General features: G+C 50.7%; 12 non-coding genes across 12 annotated transcripts; all 12 read left to right on the forward strand.

The window, feature by feature from the left end:
• Positions 1-3311: 3311 nt before the first annotated feature.
• On the forward strand, positions 3312-3382 carry Trnag-gcc (transfer RNA glycine (anticodon GCC)). The gene has a single exon. It is a non-coding gene; the product is annotated as a tRNA-Gly (tRNA).
• A 70-nt stretch (positions 3383-3452) lies between these two features.
• On the forward strand, positions 3453-3523 carry Trnag-gcc (transfer RNA glycine (anticodon GCC)). Its single transcript has one exon. It is a non-coding gene; the product is annotated as a tRNA-Gly (tRNA).
• A 70-nt stretch (positions 3524-3593) lies between these two features.
• On the forward strand, positions 3594-3664 carry Trnag-gcc (transfer RNA glycine (anticodon GCC)). The gene has a single exon. It is a non-coding gene; the product is annotated as a tRNA-Gly (tRNA).
• A 69-nt stretch (positions 3665-3733) lies between these two features.
• Trnag-gcc (transfer RNA glycine (anticodon GCC)) lies at positions 3734-3804 on the forward strand. The gene has a single exon. It is a non-coding gene; the product is annotated as a tRNA-Gly (tRNA).
• Positions 3805-8835: 5031 nt separating this feature from the next.
• Trnag-gcc (transfer RNA glycine (anticodon GCC)) lies at positions 8836-8906 on the forward strand. The gene has a single exon. It is a non-coding gene; the product is annotated as a tRNA-Gly (tRNA).
• A 70-nt stretch (positions 8907-8976) lies between these two features.
• On the forward strand, positions 8977-9047 carry Trnag-gcc (transfer RNA glycine (anticodon GCC)). Its single transcript has one exon. It is a non-coding gene; the product is annotated as a tRNA-Gly (tRNA).
• Positions 9048-9117: 70 nt separating this feature from the next.
• Trnag-gcc (transfer RNA glycine (anticodon GCC)) lies at positions 9118-9188 on the forward strand. Its single transcript has one exon. It is a non-coding gene; the product is annotated as a tRNA-Gly (tRNA).
• A 70-nt stretch (positions 9189-9258) lies between these two features.
• On the forward strand, positions 9259-9329 carry Trnag-gcc (transfer RNA glycine (anticodon GCC)). Its single transcript has one exon. It is a non-coding gene; the product is annotated as a tRNA-Gly (tRNA).
• A 69-nt stretch (positions 9330-9398) lies between these two features.
• Trnag-gcc (transfer RNA glycine (anticodon GCC)) lies at positions 9399-9469 on the forward strand. Its single transcript has one exon. It is a non-coding gene; the product is annotated as a tRNA-Gly (tRNA).
• Positions 9470-9539: 70 nt separating this feature from the next.
• Trnag-gcc (transfer RNA glycine (anticodon GCC)) lies at positions 9540-9610 on the forward strand. The gene has a single exon. It is a non-coding gene; the product is annotated as a tRNA-Gly (tRNA).
• Positions 9611-9680: 70 nt separating this feature from the next.
• Trnag-gcc (transfer RNA glycine (anticodon GCC)) lies at positions 9681-9751 on the forward strand. Its single transcript has one exon. It is a non-coding gene; the product is annotated as a tRNA-Gly (tRNA).
• Positions 9752-9821: 70 nt separating this feature from the next.
• Trnag-gcc (transfer RNA glycine (anticodon GCC)) lies at positions 9822-9892 on the forward strand. The gene has a single exon. It is a non-coding gene; the product is annotated as a tRNA-Gly (tRNA).
• The last annotated feature ends 6666 nt before the right edge of the window (positions 9893-16558 follow it).

Here is a 16558-nt window from a genome sequence, read left to right on the forward strand (position 1 = left end):
TGCGCACTTCGACGTGTGTGTTTCTCACGCTGTTGGTGGATCAGGTGGTTGCGCTATATTCATTCGAAGAAACTTTGGCATTTGTGTGAAGTCAGTGTTTTCGTGTGAAACAGGTCGCCTTTTAGTGGCTGATTTTTGTTATTGCGATATGGATTTCCGAGTCATTTGTATCTACGCGCCGAATATTGAAACAGACCGGCGAATCTTCTTTGAGCGACTTGAAGCGTACGTAAACTGCCACAAGGTGGTCATACTGCTGGGGGATTTTAACTGTGTGTGCACTGCTGACGATCGCGCAAAAGTTTCACGCGTTCGCGATAAGAGTGCTGTATTGCTAAATGCGCTGGTGCACGATTACGACTTGGAAGATATCGGTAGTGTCTTCGCCAGCGGTACCCACCCGCAGTTTACGCACTTCCAGCGTGATAGCCACGCTCGGCTAGATAGATTATATGTGTCAGCCGAATTGGTGCCCTTGTGTAGTGAATATGATGTGCAACCCATTGCATATAGCGATCACTGCTTGGTAACTGCCACTTTCGGGAAAAGACAGATCAAACACACCTTTAACTGGGACCTCTGGAAATTGAACGCGCAGTTGCTGGATGACGATGCTTTCGTTGATGCCGTTGCGAAGGAACTAGAAAACCTGATTTCAGTCGAATTAGCAAGCTTCGCCATTAAATGGGAAGAATTTAAACAGAAAGTAAAAACAATGGCTATTGAAAGAAGCAGTGTCCTTCGGCATAACCTGAAACAGGCAGAAACGAACCTTCGCCAGCAACTGCAATTTTTCATCTGCATGGAAAGTGTCCAGCCTGGTGTGTATGTTAACGAAATAAAGGAAGTGAAAGCCGAACTCGAAAGGATAGACTCTGAGAAATACAAAGCCGCCGTTGTGCGATCAAGGTCTGAGAAGCTGTGGGCGGGAGAAGTGCCAACAAAACGAGCTCTCTCAGACGAGAAAAGGTACGCATGTCGGAAGGAAATCCGCTAGCTAGCTAAAGGCAATGACATCACGTCCGACAAAAACGACATCAAACAAGGGATCGTCGATCACTTCCAAGCCTTCTTAGGTCAACCACGTGAACCTAAAGATGGCTACCAGACGGAATTCCTTTCATTGATGCCAAAGCTCGATGAAGAAGTTAAGGCACGGCTAGAACATCCCATTACCCTGAGTGAAATAGAGTGCGCAATAGACGAGTTGGCGCCCGGTAAAGCACCTGGGCCTGATGGCTTAGGGGCTACTTTCTATAAAACGTTCAAGTCAGCGCTGGCTCATGTCCTCCATCTAGTTATCAGCGAAGCGTATGACCGAAAAAGATTGCCCTTGTCCTTCACAACCTCGCATATTGTGCTAATCCCGAAGAGTGATGATGAAAAGAAACGCTTGTTGCCTGGCTCATATCGCCCGATAACTCTAGCCAACGTTGACTATAAAATATTCACGAAAGTTTTAGCAAAACGACTGCAAAGTGTCATCAAAACAGTGGTAGGGCCGCACCAGACTTGTGGCATTAAGGGGCGCAGTATTACAACAAATGTACACGTGGCTCGAAGTGTGCTAGAGTGTTGCGATGCGATTGGCGATTACGTCGCGATGATGCAGATCGATTTGGCAAAAGCCTTCGACCTCGTCTCGCACAAGGCTCTACTATACATACTTGAACACACGAATGTTGGCAGTGTGATAACGGAAGGTGTCACGATGGCGTACAAGAACTGCTCAACGCGAATTATTGTTAATGGGGAGCTCACCGATAGCTTTCGTGTGCTCTCGTCGGTGCGTCAAGGATGCCCGCTTTCGCCCTTCTGTTTGCTGCTTATCTCGAGCCACTCTGCTTGGCCATTAAAAACAACGAACGCATAACAGGCTATCGACTACAGGCAGCACATGTTAAAATATTGGCGTATGCAGACGACATCGCGATTTTCTGCACTGATAAAGCGAGCATTATAGAGGCAACTGCTGTTGTCGAAAAGTTTTGCAATTCAACTGGAGCCCAGATAAACTGGGATAAAAGTTATGGCTTCTGGCATGGGAGTTGGGAAGACAAGCCGGAGACCTTTTCTCGAATGAATTGGTGAAGGTTACCTACACAGTACCTGGGGGTGCCTCTCGGAAGTTACCGTGAGCCCGAACAGTACTGGCTCGACCAAGTTTCGACAGCAAAGGAAAAGGCTGACGGTTGGAGAGGCAAGCAATTGTCAATGTTTTCTAGAGCCACTGTTTGCAACCTTTTTTTAGTTTCCAAGATATGGTATGTTATGAATGTGTTGTGTGCTGCGCGGGTAAGCGTACAAAAAATTCACCGCATTTTCGCCACTTTCATTTGGGCCTCTACCTGGGAGAGGACGAGTCGAACAAATTTGTTTTTCCCGGTCAAGAAAGGTGGGCTTGGTCTGGTTCACTTGTTTTTGCGACAAATTGTGTCGCGCTTTGTGTTTCTGCGGGATCAAAATGATCCCTTTCTTCGAACACTAATTCAAGTACGGCTGAGTAGACTTCTTCCAGGATTTGTTGTTTGTCGGCTCAGAACATGCCGGGAACCGTGACTGGGTACCTGCGTGAAGTGGTGCTGGCGCATAGGATGTTGAATGTGCGTTTTTCGCTGCAGTATCTGTCCATCGTTACAGAAAAACAATTGTACAGAGATCTTGTGGACACGATGCTACCTGTACCTTTGTACCGTTCGCCACACCGTGGAGGCCCCGGACAGGACGTTCTAAAAAGAGTCAAGAAAATGCCAGTAAGGCCATCAACTAAGTCTTTCTTTTTCAAATTACATACAAACACACTTCCCGTTAAGACCTGGCTTAATAGCAAGAGTATTTTCATCCCCTGGACAACGGACTGCTTTTTATGTAAAAAACCAGAAACAATAGAACATGTTTTCCTAGATTGCTGGGACCCGATCTTTCACTGGGACGTTCTGCAGAGAACGCTGAAGAAGCAGTTACCCCTGGACCCGTATGGAATACGCTTCTTGCCAATAGATACCTCAGAGGAAGTACCGTATGACCTCATTATGGTCCTGGGCCTCCATGCGATGTGGAAAACTCGCATGCAATTTGAACATGCAGACATCGTTGTGAAACCGGTGCGAGAACACTTCATTGAGAGTGTTGTTTACGTGAGAGACGCATACAAAGTACTGCCTGATCCACCACAATGGATGTCTGTATTGGATGAACTGGTGTCACTGAAAAGATTTTAGTGCTGTGTTGGCCAAAGTGTGGCTGGCACGTTTTATCATTTGTAACATTTGATTTTGTACGTCGACGACGGCAATAAAGAAAAAAAAAAGGCGTCGGTGGTTCAGTGGTAGAATACTCGCCTGCCACGCGGGTGGCCCGGGTTCGATTCCCGGCCGACGCAGTTTTCTTTTTTAGCGATGCTAAGGGATGTTGCGCACGTGTCCGATCTACGTATCAAGGTCCGTCATAGGGCGTCGGTGGTTCAGTGGTAGAATACACGCCTGCCACGCGGGTGGCCCGGGCTCGATTCCCGGCCGACGCAGTTTTCTTTTTTAGCAATGCTAAGTGATGTTGCGCACCTGTCCGATCTACGTATGAAGGTCAGTCACAGGGCGTCGGTGGTTCAGTGGTAGAATACTCGCCTGCCACGCGGGTGGCCCGGGTTCGATTCCCGGCCGACGCAGTTTTCTTTTTATCGATGCTAAGTGATGTTGCGCACCTGTCCGATCTACGTATGAAGGTCCGTCACAGGGCGTCGGTGGTTCAGTGGTAGAATACTCGCCTGCCACGCGGGCGGCCCGGGTTCGATTCCCGGCCGACGCAGTTTTCTTTTTAGCGATGCAAAGTGATGTTGCGCACCTGTCCGATCTACGTATGAAGGTCCGTCACAGGGCGTCGGTGGTTCAGTATTCTGCTTCCGGCCACCGAGCGTGACGGACGCATGATGACGGGCTCCGTAGGAGCGGCTTCAGCGGCCCAGAGCGGCCGCGGTAACAGGAGTGTCGTTGCGGACAACGAGTACCAAGTTGTTTTGCCGAGTTTGCCAACAGGGCGTTTTGTTGTGAACACAGTTTTTTTACATTGTGATATCAGGGCCCGCCCATACCGGGTGGAAGATTTCCGCGATGCGCTCGCCCTGTTATCGCTCCTGCCGGAAGTGGTGGCTCTCGGGGCCTACCGTATGAGCCATGTTTGGGCCGTGACCTTCAAAGACAACGAAGCTGTGAAGAAGATTTTCAGTGTTGGTGAGCTACAGGTCAAGAAGGGCCGATGCCTCGTCATTGACCCCGCCAACCAGGATGTACGCTTAAAAGTGCATTGGCTGCTGCACACCGTTCCTGACGAGGACGTGCGTCTTGCCTTCGCGCCGTTTGGAAAGGTCACGGACGTCGCCCGCGACCGGTGGCGGGTGCATGGCGTGGCTGACAAGAACTCTACCACAAGACTGGTTACGCTGAAGTTGAAGCCGGGCGTAATGCTTGACGACCTGCCACACCAGGTGAGCGTCTCCGGGGAGTTGGCTCTTGTGGTTGTGCCGGGCAGGGCCCCTCTCTGCCTACGCTGCCGCGGGACGGGCCATATTCGTCGCGACTGCCGCATTCCGCGGTGTGGTGCCTGCCGACGCTTCGGTCACGAAGAGAGTCAGTGCGAGCGGACGTACGCTAGCGTGACCGGACCCGTGAGCAACGACGACAACTCCGCCCTACTCATGGACGAGGCGGATATGGAAGACACATCGACCACGGCTAAGGAAGCAGCTGGCGAGGTGGCAGAGTCGGAGGCACGACCTCAGAAACAGGGGCAACATGTCGATGAAGACGTCGACACTGAACAGCAAGAGCAAGTGGAGGGCACTGTAGCCATGCCGAACCGTGAGGAAGAGAGCCCACCTGACCCGGGAGCGGCCTCCACCCCCCCTGAACATGAAGACATGGACACCCATACCGGGCTTGCCAACTTGCAGGCGGGGAAACGTCCGCGCGACCAGACCAATAGCCTGGCTACGACGCAGGACAGCAGCGGCGGAGACGAGCCACCGCCCAAAGCGCCAGGTATGAGGAGACCAACCTTGAAGCTGCGGCCGAACATTACGGCCGATCCACGGCAGGCGGGTAAACCGCCTCCGTAGTTCGGTACTGTGTTTTGCTTGAGGCGGGTTGGGGGGTTCGTGAGTGCAATGGCCGTCACCCTGAGCGCTATTCTCTTGGATATGTGTCAGGAACGAGGGCCCGAGTTGCATGTCAGTGTTGTTTTCGAGAGGTCGGGTTGTGTTCCCATTTGTGGCACTCAACGCGGTTATCGGCGCGTCATTATCAACACTCGTCCCTGCGTAACTGTGACGGGCACCATTCTACCGTGTAGCTATGGCAGCTAATATCGAAGGAGCGCTACGTGTAGCCACGTTAAATGTACGAGGGCTCGGTGCAAGAAGGCGGCAATGTCAGCTAAGTCGCCTACTCTTAGATAATGACTTGCATCTTGTGGGAATCCAAGAAACCAAAATAGAGAGCCAAGAGCTAACCGACAGAATGGTGTCCAATTTTCGTGCGCACTTCGACGTGTGTGTTTCTCACGCTGTTGGTGGATCAGGTGGTTGCGCTATATTCATTCGAAGAAACTTTGGCATTTGTGTGAAGTCAGTGTTTTCGTGTGAAACAGGTCGCCTTTTAGTGGCTGATTTTTGTTATTGCGATATGGATTTCCGAGTCATTTGTATCTACGCGCCGAATATTGAAACAGACCGGCGAATCTTCTTTGAGCGACTTGAAGCGTACGTAAACTGCCACAAGGTGGTCATACTGCTGGGGGATTTTAACTGTGTGTGCACTGCTGACGATCGCGCAAAAGTTTCACGCGTTCGCGATAAGAGTGCTGTATTGCTAAATGCGCTGGTGCACGATTACGACTTGGAAGATATCGGTAGTGTCTTCGCCAGCGGTACCCACCCGCAGTTTACGCACTTCCAGCGTGATAGCCACGCTCGGCTAGATAGATTATATGTGTCAGCCGAATTGGTGCCCTTGTGTAGTGAATATGATGTGCAACCCATTGCATATAGCGATCACTGCTTGGTAACTGCCACTTTCGGGAAAAGACAGATCAAACACACCTTTAACTGGGACCTCTGGAAATTGAACGCGCAGTTGCTGGATGACGATGCTTTCGTTGATGCCGTTGCGAAGGAACTAGAAAACCTGATTTCAGTCGAATTAGCAAGCTTCGCCATTAAATGGAAGAATTTAAACAGAAAGTAAAAACAATGGCTATTGAAAGAAGCAGTGTCCTTCGGCATAACCTGAAACAGGCAGAAACGAACCTTCGCCAGCAACTGCAATTTTTCATCTGCATGGAAAGTGTCCAGCCTGGTGTGTATGTTAACGAAATAAAGGAAGTGAAAGCCGAACTCGAAAGGATAGACTCTGAGAAATACAAAGCCGCCGTTGTGCGATCAAGGTCTGAGAAGCTGTGGGCGGGAGAAGTGCCAACAAAACGAGCTCTCTCAGACGAGAAAAGGTACGCATGTCGGAAGGAAATCCGCTAGCTAGCTAAAGGCAATGACATCACGTCCGACAAAAACGACATCAAACAAGGGATCGTCGATCACTTCCAAGCCTTCTTAGGTCAACCACGTGAACCTAAAGATGGCTACCAGACGGAATTCCTTTCATTGATGCCAAAGCTCGATGAAGAAGTTAAGGCACGGCTAGAACATCCCATTACCCTGAGTGAAATAGAGTGCGCAATAGACGAGTTGGCGCCCGGTAAAGCACCTGGGCCTGATGGCTTAGGGGCTACTTTCTATAAAACGTTTAAGTCAGCGCTGGCTCATGTCCTCCATCTAGTTACCAGCGAAGCGTATGACCGAAAAAGATTGCCCTTGTCCTTCACAACCTCGCATATTGTGCTAATCCCGAAGAGTGATGATGAAAAGAAACGCTTGTTGCCTGGCTCATATCGCCCGATAACTCTAGCCAACGTTGACTATAAAATATTCACGAAAGTTTTAGCAAAACGACTGCAAAGTGTCATCAAAACAGTGGTAGGGCCGCACCAGACTTGTGGCATTACGGGGCGCAGTATTACAACAAATGTACACGTGGCTCGAAGTGTGCTAGAGTGTTGCGATGCGATTGGCGATTACGTCGCGATGATGCAGATCGATTTGGCAAAAGCCTTCGACCTCGTCTCGCACAAGGCTCTACTATACATACTTGAACACACGAATGTTGGCAGTGTGATAACGGAAGGTGTCACGATGGCGTACAAGAACTGCTCAACGCGAATTATTGTTAATGGGGAGCTCACCGATAGCTTTCGTGTGCTCTCGTCGGTGCGTCAAGGATGCCCGCTTTCGCCCCTTCTGTTTGCTGCTTATCTCGAGCCACTCTGCTTGGCCATTAAAAACAACGAACGCATAACAGGCTATCGACTACAGGCAGCACACGTTAAAATATTGGCGTATGCAGACGACATCGCGATTTTCTGCACTGATAAAGCGAGCATTATAGAGGCAACTGCTGTTGTCGAAAAGTTTTGCAATTCAACTGGAGCCCAGATAAACTGGGATAAAAGTTATGGCTTCTGGCATGGGAGTTGGGAAGACAAGCCGGAGACCTTTTCTCGAATGAATTGGTCAAGGTTACCTACACAGTACCTGGGGGTGCCTCTCGGAAGTTACCGTGAGCCCGAACAGTACTGGCTCGACCAAGTTTCGACAGCAAAGGAAAAGGCTGACGGTTGGAGAGGCAAGCAATTGTCAATGTTTTCTAGAGCCACTGTTTGCAACCTTTTTTTAGTTTCCAAGATATGGTATGTTATGAATGTGTTGTGTGCTGCGCGGGTAAGCGTACAAAAAATTCACCGCATTTTCGCCACTTTCATTTGGGCCTCTACCTGGGAGAGGACGAGTCGAACAAATTTGTTTTTCCCGGTCAAGAAAGGTGGGCTTGGTCTGGTTCACTTGTTTTTGCGACAAATTGTGTCACGCTTTGTGTTTCTGCGGGATCAAAATGATCCCTTTCTTCGAACACTAATTCAAGTACGGCTGAGTAGACTTCTTCCAGGATTTGTTGTTTCGTCGGCTCAGAACATGCCGGGAACCGTGACTGGGTACCTGCGTGAAGTGGTGCAGGCGCATAGGATGTTGAATGTGCGTTTTTCGCTGCAGTATCTGTCCATCGTTACAAAAAAACAATTGTACAGAGATCTTGTGGACACGATGCTACCTGTACCTTTGTACCGTTCGCCACACCGTGGAGGCCCCGGACAGGACGTTCTAAAAAGAGTCAAGAAAATGCCAGTAAGGCCATCAACTAAGTCTTTCTTTTCAAATTACATACAAACACACTTCCCGTTAAGACCTGGCTTCATAGCAAGGGTATTTTCATCCCCTGGACAACGGACTGCTTTTTATGTAAAAAAACAGAAACAATAGAACATGTTTTCCTAGATTGCTGGGCCCCGATCTTTCACTGCGACGTTCTGCAGAGAACGCTGAAGAAGCAGTTACCCCTGGACCCGTATGGAATACGCTTCTTGCCAATAGATACCTCAGAGGAAGTACCGTATGACCTCATTATGGTCCTGGGCCTCCACGCGATGTGGAAAACTCGCATGCAATTTGAACATGCAGACATCGTTGTGAAACCGGTGCGAGAACACTTCATTGAGAGTGTTGTTTACGTGAGAGACGCATACAAAGTACTGCCTGATCCACCACAATGGATGTCTGTATTGGATGAACTGGTGTCACTGAAAAGATTTTAGTGCTGTGTTGGCCAAAGTGTGGCTGGCACGTTTTATCATTTGTAACATTTGATTTTGTACGTCGACGACGGCAATAAAGAAAAAAAAAAGTCGGTGGTTCAGTGGTAGAATACTCGCCTGCCACGCGGGTGGCCCGGGTTCGATTCCCGGCCGACGCAGTTTTCTTTTTTAGCGATGCTAAGGGATGTTGCGCACGTGTCCGATCTACGTATGAAGGTCCGTCACAGGGCGTCGGTGGTTCAGTGGTAGAATACTCGCCTGCCACGCGGGTGGCCCGGGTTCGATTCCCGGCCGACGCAGTTTTCTTTTTTAGCGATGCTAAGGGATGTTGCGCACGTGTCCGATCTACGTATGAAGGTCCGTCACAGGGCGTCGGTGGTTCAGTGGTAGAATACTCGCCTGCCACGCGGGTGGCCCGGGTTCGATTCCCGGCCGACGCAGTTTTCTTTTTTAGCGATGCTAAGTGATGTTGCGCACGTGTCCGATCTACGTATGAAGGTCCGTCACAGGGCGTCGGTGGTTCAGTGGTAGAATACTCGCCTGCCACGCGGGTGGCCCGGGTTCGATTCCCGGCCGACGCAGTTTTCTTTTTAGCGATGCTAAGGGATGTTGCGCACGTGTCCGATCTACGTATGAAGGTCCGTCACAGGGCGTCGGTGGTTCAGTGGTAGAATACTCGCCTGCCACGCGGGTGGCCCGGGTTCGATTCCCGGCCGACGCAGTTTTCTTTTTTAGCGATGCTAAGGGATGTTGCGCACGTGTCCGATCTACGTATGAAGGTCCGTCACAGGGCGTCGGTGGTTCAGTGGTAGAATACTCGTCTGCCACGCGGGTGGCCCGGGTTCGATTCCCGGCCGACGCAGTTTTCTTTTTTAGCGATGCTAAGTGATGTTGCGCACGTGTCCGATCTACGTGTGAAGGTCCGTCACAGGGCGTCGGTGGTTCAGTGGTAGAATACTCGCCTGCCACGCGGGTGGCCCGGGTTCGATTCCCGGCCGACGCAGTTTTCTTTTTTAGCGATGCTAAGTGATGTTGCGCACGTGTCCGATCTACGTATGAAGGTCCGTCACAGGGCGTCGGTGGTTCAGTGGTAGAATACTCGCCTGCCACGCGGGTGGCCCGGGTTCGATTCCCGGCCGACGCAGTTTTCTTTTTTAGCGATGCTAAGGGATGTTGCGCACGTGTCCGATCTACGTATGAAGGTCCGTCACAGGGCGTCGGTGGTTCAGTCATTCTGCTTCCGGCAGCCGTGCTGTGCGGTTCGTAGGATCATGAGCTCCGTTGGAGCGGCGATGGCGGCCCTTACCAGCCGCGGTAACAGGAAACAAGAAGAAGATGAGTACCATTTTGTTTTGCCACAACTGCCTACAGGACGCATCGTTACCAATACAGTTTTTCTGCATGGTGACGTGCGAGCACGGCCTTACAGAGTTGAAGATTTCAGGGACGCCCTCGCTCTTGCCGGGATGCTGCCGGAAGTTGTCGCACTCGGAGCCTACCAGATTAACCATGTCTGGGCGGTTACCATGTGCAATGCAGACGCTACCAAGCGGCTGCTAGCCTTGAAGGAAATGGAAGTGAAGGGACGGCGCTGCGTCGTCGTGGACCCACAGGACAGGCAAGTCAAGTTACGCCTTCACTGGCTTATTTACGGCGTAGCTGACGAGGACGTCCGTACAGCGCTAGCCGCTTGTGGCAAGGTGGTTGACGTACAGCGTGAGCGTTGGCGGGTGCCGGGTGTTCAAGAAAAGAACTCGACTGCCCGGACGGTGCTGATGAAGTTGAAAACTGGCTTGAAGTTGGAAGACCTACCGCACCAGGTACGGGTCGCCGGAGAACTAGCATTAGTGGTAGTTCCGGGGCGACCAATGCAGTGCCTGCGCTGTCAGGGCTCTGGACATGTCCGGCGTGACTGCAAAGTGCCCCGGTGCTCGATATGCAGACGATTTGGACACGAAGACGCTCAGTGCACGCGGTCCTACGCCGCAGCTACTGGGCGAGGAGTGAGCGACTACACCGAGAAGCTCTTAATGGACGTGACCGAAGCCGAGGAGGCAGCAAAGGGAAGCGGAAGCTTGGAAACCCAAAAGGATCCGCGCAGCGAAAAGACACCAGAAGGCAAGCAAAGCCAGGTAACAACGGAGGCTACGACCAAGCCGCCAGCAACAGTGACCGAGCTGGAAGCAACGCCCGTTCCCGCTGACGACGACACGTTGGAGAGCAGCGATACAGAAGGCACCCAAGCTGAACCAAGGAAGCCGCGCTTGCAGGGGAGCCAAGCCCATAGCAGCAGAGTCAACCCGGCTGTCAAGCGTCCGCTTGAAGGGACCGCGGACCAGAAGGCGTCCTCCGGGAGACGCCCCAGCCTTAAGCCACGGCCAAATCTCGAATCGGAGAGGAAGGCCACCGACGAGCCGCCGAGGCAGCACCTGGACACCGGGCAACCGGGCGGATCCGAAGACGTCTAGCCGTGTGCTAGACGTGCAAGGTAAGCGTCATGCTTCGGGTCCTGCTACCTCCTGTTAAAACATGGCACGCAACGCGTCGTTTAGTTTGGCTACGTTAAACGTGCGAGGTCTAGCCGCAAAGAAAAAGCAGAGCCAAGTATACCGGTTGTTGGTAGATCATGACCTCGACATGTTGGCAGTGCAAGAAACAAAAGTTGAAGGGGAGGAGCAGACCCGGAGCATGATGCTTCGCTTCACGGCTCGCTACTACGTTGCAGTGAGTCATGCGGTGGGCAAGTCAGCGGGATGCCTGCTTTTTTTGAAAAAGTTACCGGGGCTAGATGTACAGAGTGTTTATTCATGTCCAAGTGGTAGATTTATAGTTGTTGATTTTTATTACAGTGATGTTACCTGGAGAGTAATATGTATTTATGCACCGAACAGTACAGATGAGAGGTATAATTTTTTTCTGAGCATTGAGCCATATCTGACTGCAGACAAACATGTTGTTGTGTTAGGAGATTTCAACTGCGTTTTGAACACTCGGGACCGAAGCAATGCACACGGGTATAGAGACAGAAGTAGTCAGCTTTTATTACGGTTTATTGGAGAACATGATATAGATGATGTAGCAGAATGTCTCGAGGGAGCGAGAGAAGTGCAGTTTACGCATTTCCAAGGACAGAGTCACGCTCGCCTTGACCGTATTTATGCATCAGTGGAGCTATTACCTTTGTGCACCCAATACCATGTAGTGCCCGTGTCGTTTTCGGACCATTGTCTGGTTAAATGTCTGATGGGAAGTGCGGAAAAACAAAACAAGTTTTCGTGGGATCTGTGGAAAATGAACGTAAAGCTTCTAAGCGACGAATGCTTTATTCAAGATGTGAAGGAGGCGATAGATGCAATGAAATCAGAACAGGGGCCCAGTGTCGGCGCGCAATGGGATTTATTTAAGCAACATGTGAAAATGAAAGCCATAGAGCGAGCTAGCTGCATTAAGTATGAGGATAAAGTCAAAGAAAGAAATTTAAGAACATTGCTTGAAAAACTGGTTAAGCTTGAATGCCGTGAGCCGGGCAAGTTTAAAGACGACATTCGTAGCGTAAAACAGAAACTCGAAGCAGCAGATGAAGAACGTTATCGGGGAGCGATAGTGCGAGCCAGAGCCGAGGCATGGGCGGCCGGGGAGACGCCCACAAAGCGAGCGCTGGGAATCGAAAGGGCGCACGCCCGCCGTAATCACATCGATGTGATAGAAGAAAATGGTATTGAAACAACAGATACGGAGGCTATAGGGCGAGCTTTATTTCGATTCTACGAAGGGCTGTTTGCCCATAGATCAGTAGATGTAGAAGGGTTTAAAACAGCCTTCTTAGAGCGAATGCCTCGGCTGTCAGAAGAAAGAAAAGCAGCTCTTGAAGCACCTATAACAATAGCAGAAATAGAAAAGGCAATAGATGATCTTAACTCTGGAAAGTCGCCCGGTCCGGACGGTCTGAGCGCGGCTTGGTACAAAGCATTTAAGCAAGACCTGTCCTGTCAGTTGAAAGATGTCTTTGATGAGGCATTTGAGGTGGGAACGTTACCCCTGTCATTCTCCCAAGCACACACTGACTCATTCCAAAAACAGAACAAAAAGATAGGCTAAGACTCGTGACATCATACAGACCAATCTCACTAACTAACTGTGATTATAAAATATTTATGAAAGTATTGGCTAGCAGACTTCAGACCGTTATGACGCAGATTGTGGGAGCCCACCAAACCTGTGGCATTAAGGGCCGCTCTATTTTTACTAATATTCATTCATTGAGGTGTGTGCTCGAGTGTTGTGACGCCTCTCGGTCGGCTGTCGCAATACTCCAGCTTGACCTAGAAAAGGCATTTGACTGTGTATCTCATGTATTATTGCGTTCCACACTCGAACATGTTAATTTAGGCTCAATCGTCATCGACGGAATATCCCTAGCTTATAGAAACTGCAAAACGCGCCTGATAGTCAACAACAGATTGGGGGCCCCCGTTGACGTCCGGCGGAGCGTGCGTCAAGGGTGCCCACTGAGTCCTCGTTTGTTTAGCATTTATATTGAAACTTTGTGTCAAGCAATAATTGAAAATAATAGTGTTCATGGGTTCAGATTGCAGGCGTCCGAGCTAAAGCTCTTAGCGTACGCTGATGATATAGCGGTGTGCTGTACGAAAAAGGAGAGCCTGCTAGAGACAGTCGCTGTAGTAAGACGGTTCGGAGAAGTAACGGGGAGCTTTGTGAACTGGGGAAAGTGTCTGGGCTTTTGGCACGGCGAGTGGCAGTCAACACCAGAGACATTTGCCAACGTGAAATGGGTTAAAACCCCAGTGAAGTACCTCGGCGTTCCCCTTGAAAGTTATAAGAAAAATGATGATTTCTGGCTAGAACAAGCCAAAGAAACACGAGAAAAGGCGGAGAGATGGAAAGGTTCACACCTATCAATTTTCGCCAGAGCGACAGTGTGCAATTTGTTTTTTGTTAGTAAATTATGGTACATGATGCAAGTGTTGTATTGTTCGCGAGTGCATGTGCAGAAGTTCCACCGAGTGTTCGCTGTTTTTATTTGGGCTTCCAGCTGGGAACGCTGCAGCCGCACGAATCTTTTCAGGCGAGTGAAAGACGGAGGCCTGGGTCTGGCACACCTATTCGTGCGGCAGCTTGTAAGCCGTTTTTTCTTCTTTCGGGACGTCAAAGACCCGTTCTTAAGATCAGTGTGTCAAGTGAGACTTTGTAGTGCGTTACCAGAGCTTGTTATCAGCAGCGAAATTATGCCTGGTACTTTGTTTGGGTACTTCAAGGAGATAGTAGCCAGTGTTCGTTTTTTGTCGGTACGGTTCTCGAATGATTATATGTTCAGCGTGAAAAGAAAGAAAATGTACAGTGACCTGTGTGATGTTATTTTTCCAGTACCGATGTACAGAGCCATATACAGTGGAGGTCAGGGAAAGAACGTTTTGAAACGAGTAAAAAGAATGCACGTGCAGCCAGGAGTGAAATCTTTCTTCTTCAAGCTTCACACTGGCACCCTGACAGTGAGAACCTTCTTAGAAGAACGCGGGTTTTACATGCCGTGGGGGTCAAACTGTCTGATTTGTAAAAAGCCTGAAACAGTAGACCATGTTTTCATACATTGTTGGGAGGGGGTGTACTTTTGGGACGTTCTGCAAAGAACAATGAAGAAAGAATTGCCCTTACATCCGCAGGGCATAAGATTTCTACCACTGAATAATGAGGACGGGGTCCCATTTGACCTCATCATGCTGACTGGCCTCTACTGTCTATGGCGATCCCGAATGCAAGGCTTCTATTGTGACCCAGAAGCGCGGCCTGCGCGCATACATTTCCATGAACACATGTCACGCTTTCTGGAGGTGAAAAAAGCACAAGTTGATGTGCCTGATTGGCTACCAAGGGTAGAGGCCTTGGCATCCTTAAAGGAATTTTGAAAGACAAAGTCAGCCAAGTCACGCTGGCTGCTATGTAAGAGCTTGTTTTTTTTCTTCTGTATTTTCGTGTCCTAGTTATGCATTTTGTTTGTTTTGCTGACAGTGTGTCGGTGAACCTGTCGAGAACTGGCAATAAAGAAAAAAAAAAGCGTCGGTGGTTCATCATTCTGCTTCCGGCCACCGAGCGTGACGGTTCGTGGGATCATGGCCTCTTCAAGGGCAGCGACAGCGGCTACTTTTGGCCGCGGAAACAGGTACAGCAACGACGAAGAAACGGAATACCAGTTTATTTTGCCTCAACTGCCAAAAGGACGAATAGTGAATAACACCGTGTTTCTGCATGGTGATGTACGAGCGAGGCCTTACAAGGTCGAAGATTTTAGGGATGCCCTAACGCCTACGAGCCTGCTGCCGGAAATTGTGTGCCTTGGGGCCTACCAAGTTAATCATGTGTGGGCGGTGACCCTCAGTGACGCAGCTGCAACGAAGCGCCTGCTGGCCTTGAAAGAACTTCAGGTGAAGGGGCGGCGATGTGTGATCGTCGACCCTCAGGATCAGCAGGTGAAGCTCAGACTTCACTGGCTGCTGCACGGTGTGGCCGAGGAAGACGTCCGGACTGCATTGGCGGCCTTCGGCAAGGTAGAAGAGGTGAGTCGAGAGAAGTGGCGCGTCCAAGGTGTCGCAGACAAATGTTCCACCACGAGGACTGTTCTTCTCAAGCTGAAGAGCGGCCTGAAAGTGGAAGATATTCCTCACCAGATACGTGTTGCCGGAGAGTTGGCCTTGGTGGTGGTACCCGGTCGGCCGATGCAGTGCCTCCGCTGCCAAGGCACTGGGCACGTGCGGCGGGAGTGTAAGGTGCCACGCTGCTCCCGGTGCCGACGTTACGGGCACACTGACACCGAATGCGTCAAGACCTACGCTACCGCGACTGGCCCAGCCGCGAGTCAAGAGGCAGCAGAACTCGTCATGGATGTGGTCGAGACCGAAGACGCTGCTAAGGGAGCCGGAGACCTTGGGTCCCCAGCGACAGGTGCTGGGTCGGTACCGGAGGGCGTTGACGCCAAGGGAAAGGGAACTACGGAACAAGTGACTGCGCCGGCAAGGGTCGACGCGGAAGCTGTCCATGCAAAGGAAGGCGCAAATGAAGACGAAGGAGACGAAGACGATGGATCGATGCAACAGGGCGAGGCCGCTATCGACGGTGACCGGGCTGCTAGTCTCGGAGCCACCTTCAAGCGTCCCCGTGATGAGGCCGAGGACAAGGACAACGCGGCAACCAGCTCCAGTGATGGGCCGCCGGCGAAATCGCCTCTTGGGAGGCGCTCGAGCTTCAAACCAAAGCCGAACGTTCCGTCCGACAGAAAGCCTGGGGACCAAGCCCAGCAGACAAACAACGACGAGAAACCGGGTGGTCCCGGAGACGGCTAGCCGACGGCTGGTCGTGAGGGGTAAGCACCATGCTCCGGGCCTACCTCATTCTCTAGTTCATCATGGCTCCTAATCCGTCACTCAGTATTGCAACTCTAAACGTTAGAGGGCTGGCGGCTAGGCGTAGGCAGAGTCAAGTCCTACGGTTGGCCACTGACCAAGACATAGACGTTCTAGCTGTCCAGGAGACCAAGGTAGACGGGGAGGAGGAGACCGGGAGCATGGTGAGGCGTTTCACGACCAGATATTATGCGGTGGTGAGCCACGCGGTAGGGACGTCAGCGGGATGCGTCCTGTTTATTAAGAAGTTACCCGACCTTGTGGTTGAAAGTGTATTTTCATGTCAGACGGGAAGAATGGTCGTTTGCGACTTTGTTTGTGGTGGAGTCGAATTCAGAGTTATGTGCATATATGCGCCAAATGTTGTAGAAGAGCGTGCTGTATTTTTTTCGAAT

This window comes from Dermacentor silvarum, chromosome 4 (genome assembly GCF_013339745.2).
Source record: "Dermacentor silvarum isolate Dsil-2018 chromosome 4, BIME_Dsil_1.4, whole genome shotgun sequence".
NCBI classification, from domain to species: Eukaryota; Metazoa; Arthropoda; class Arachnida; order Ixodida; family Ixodidae; genus Dermacentor; species Dermacentor silvarum.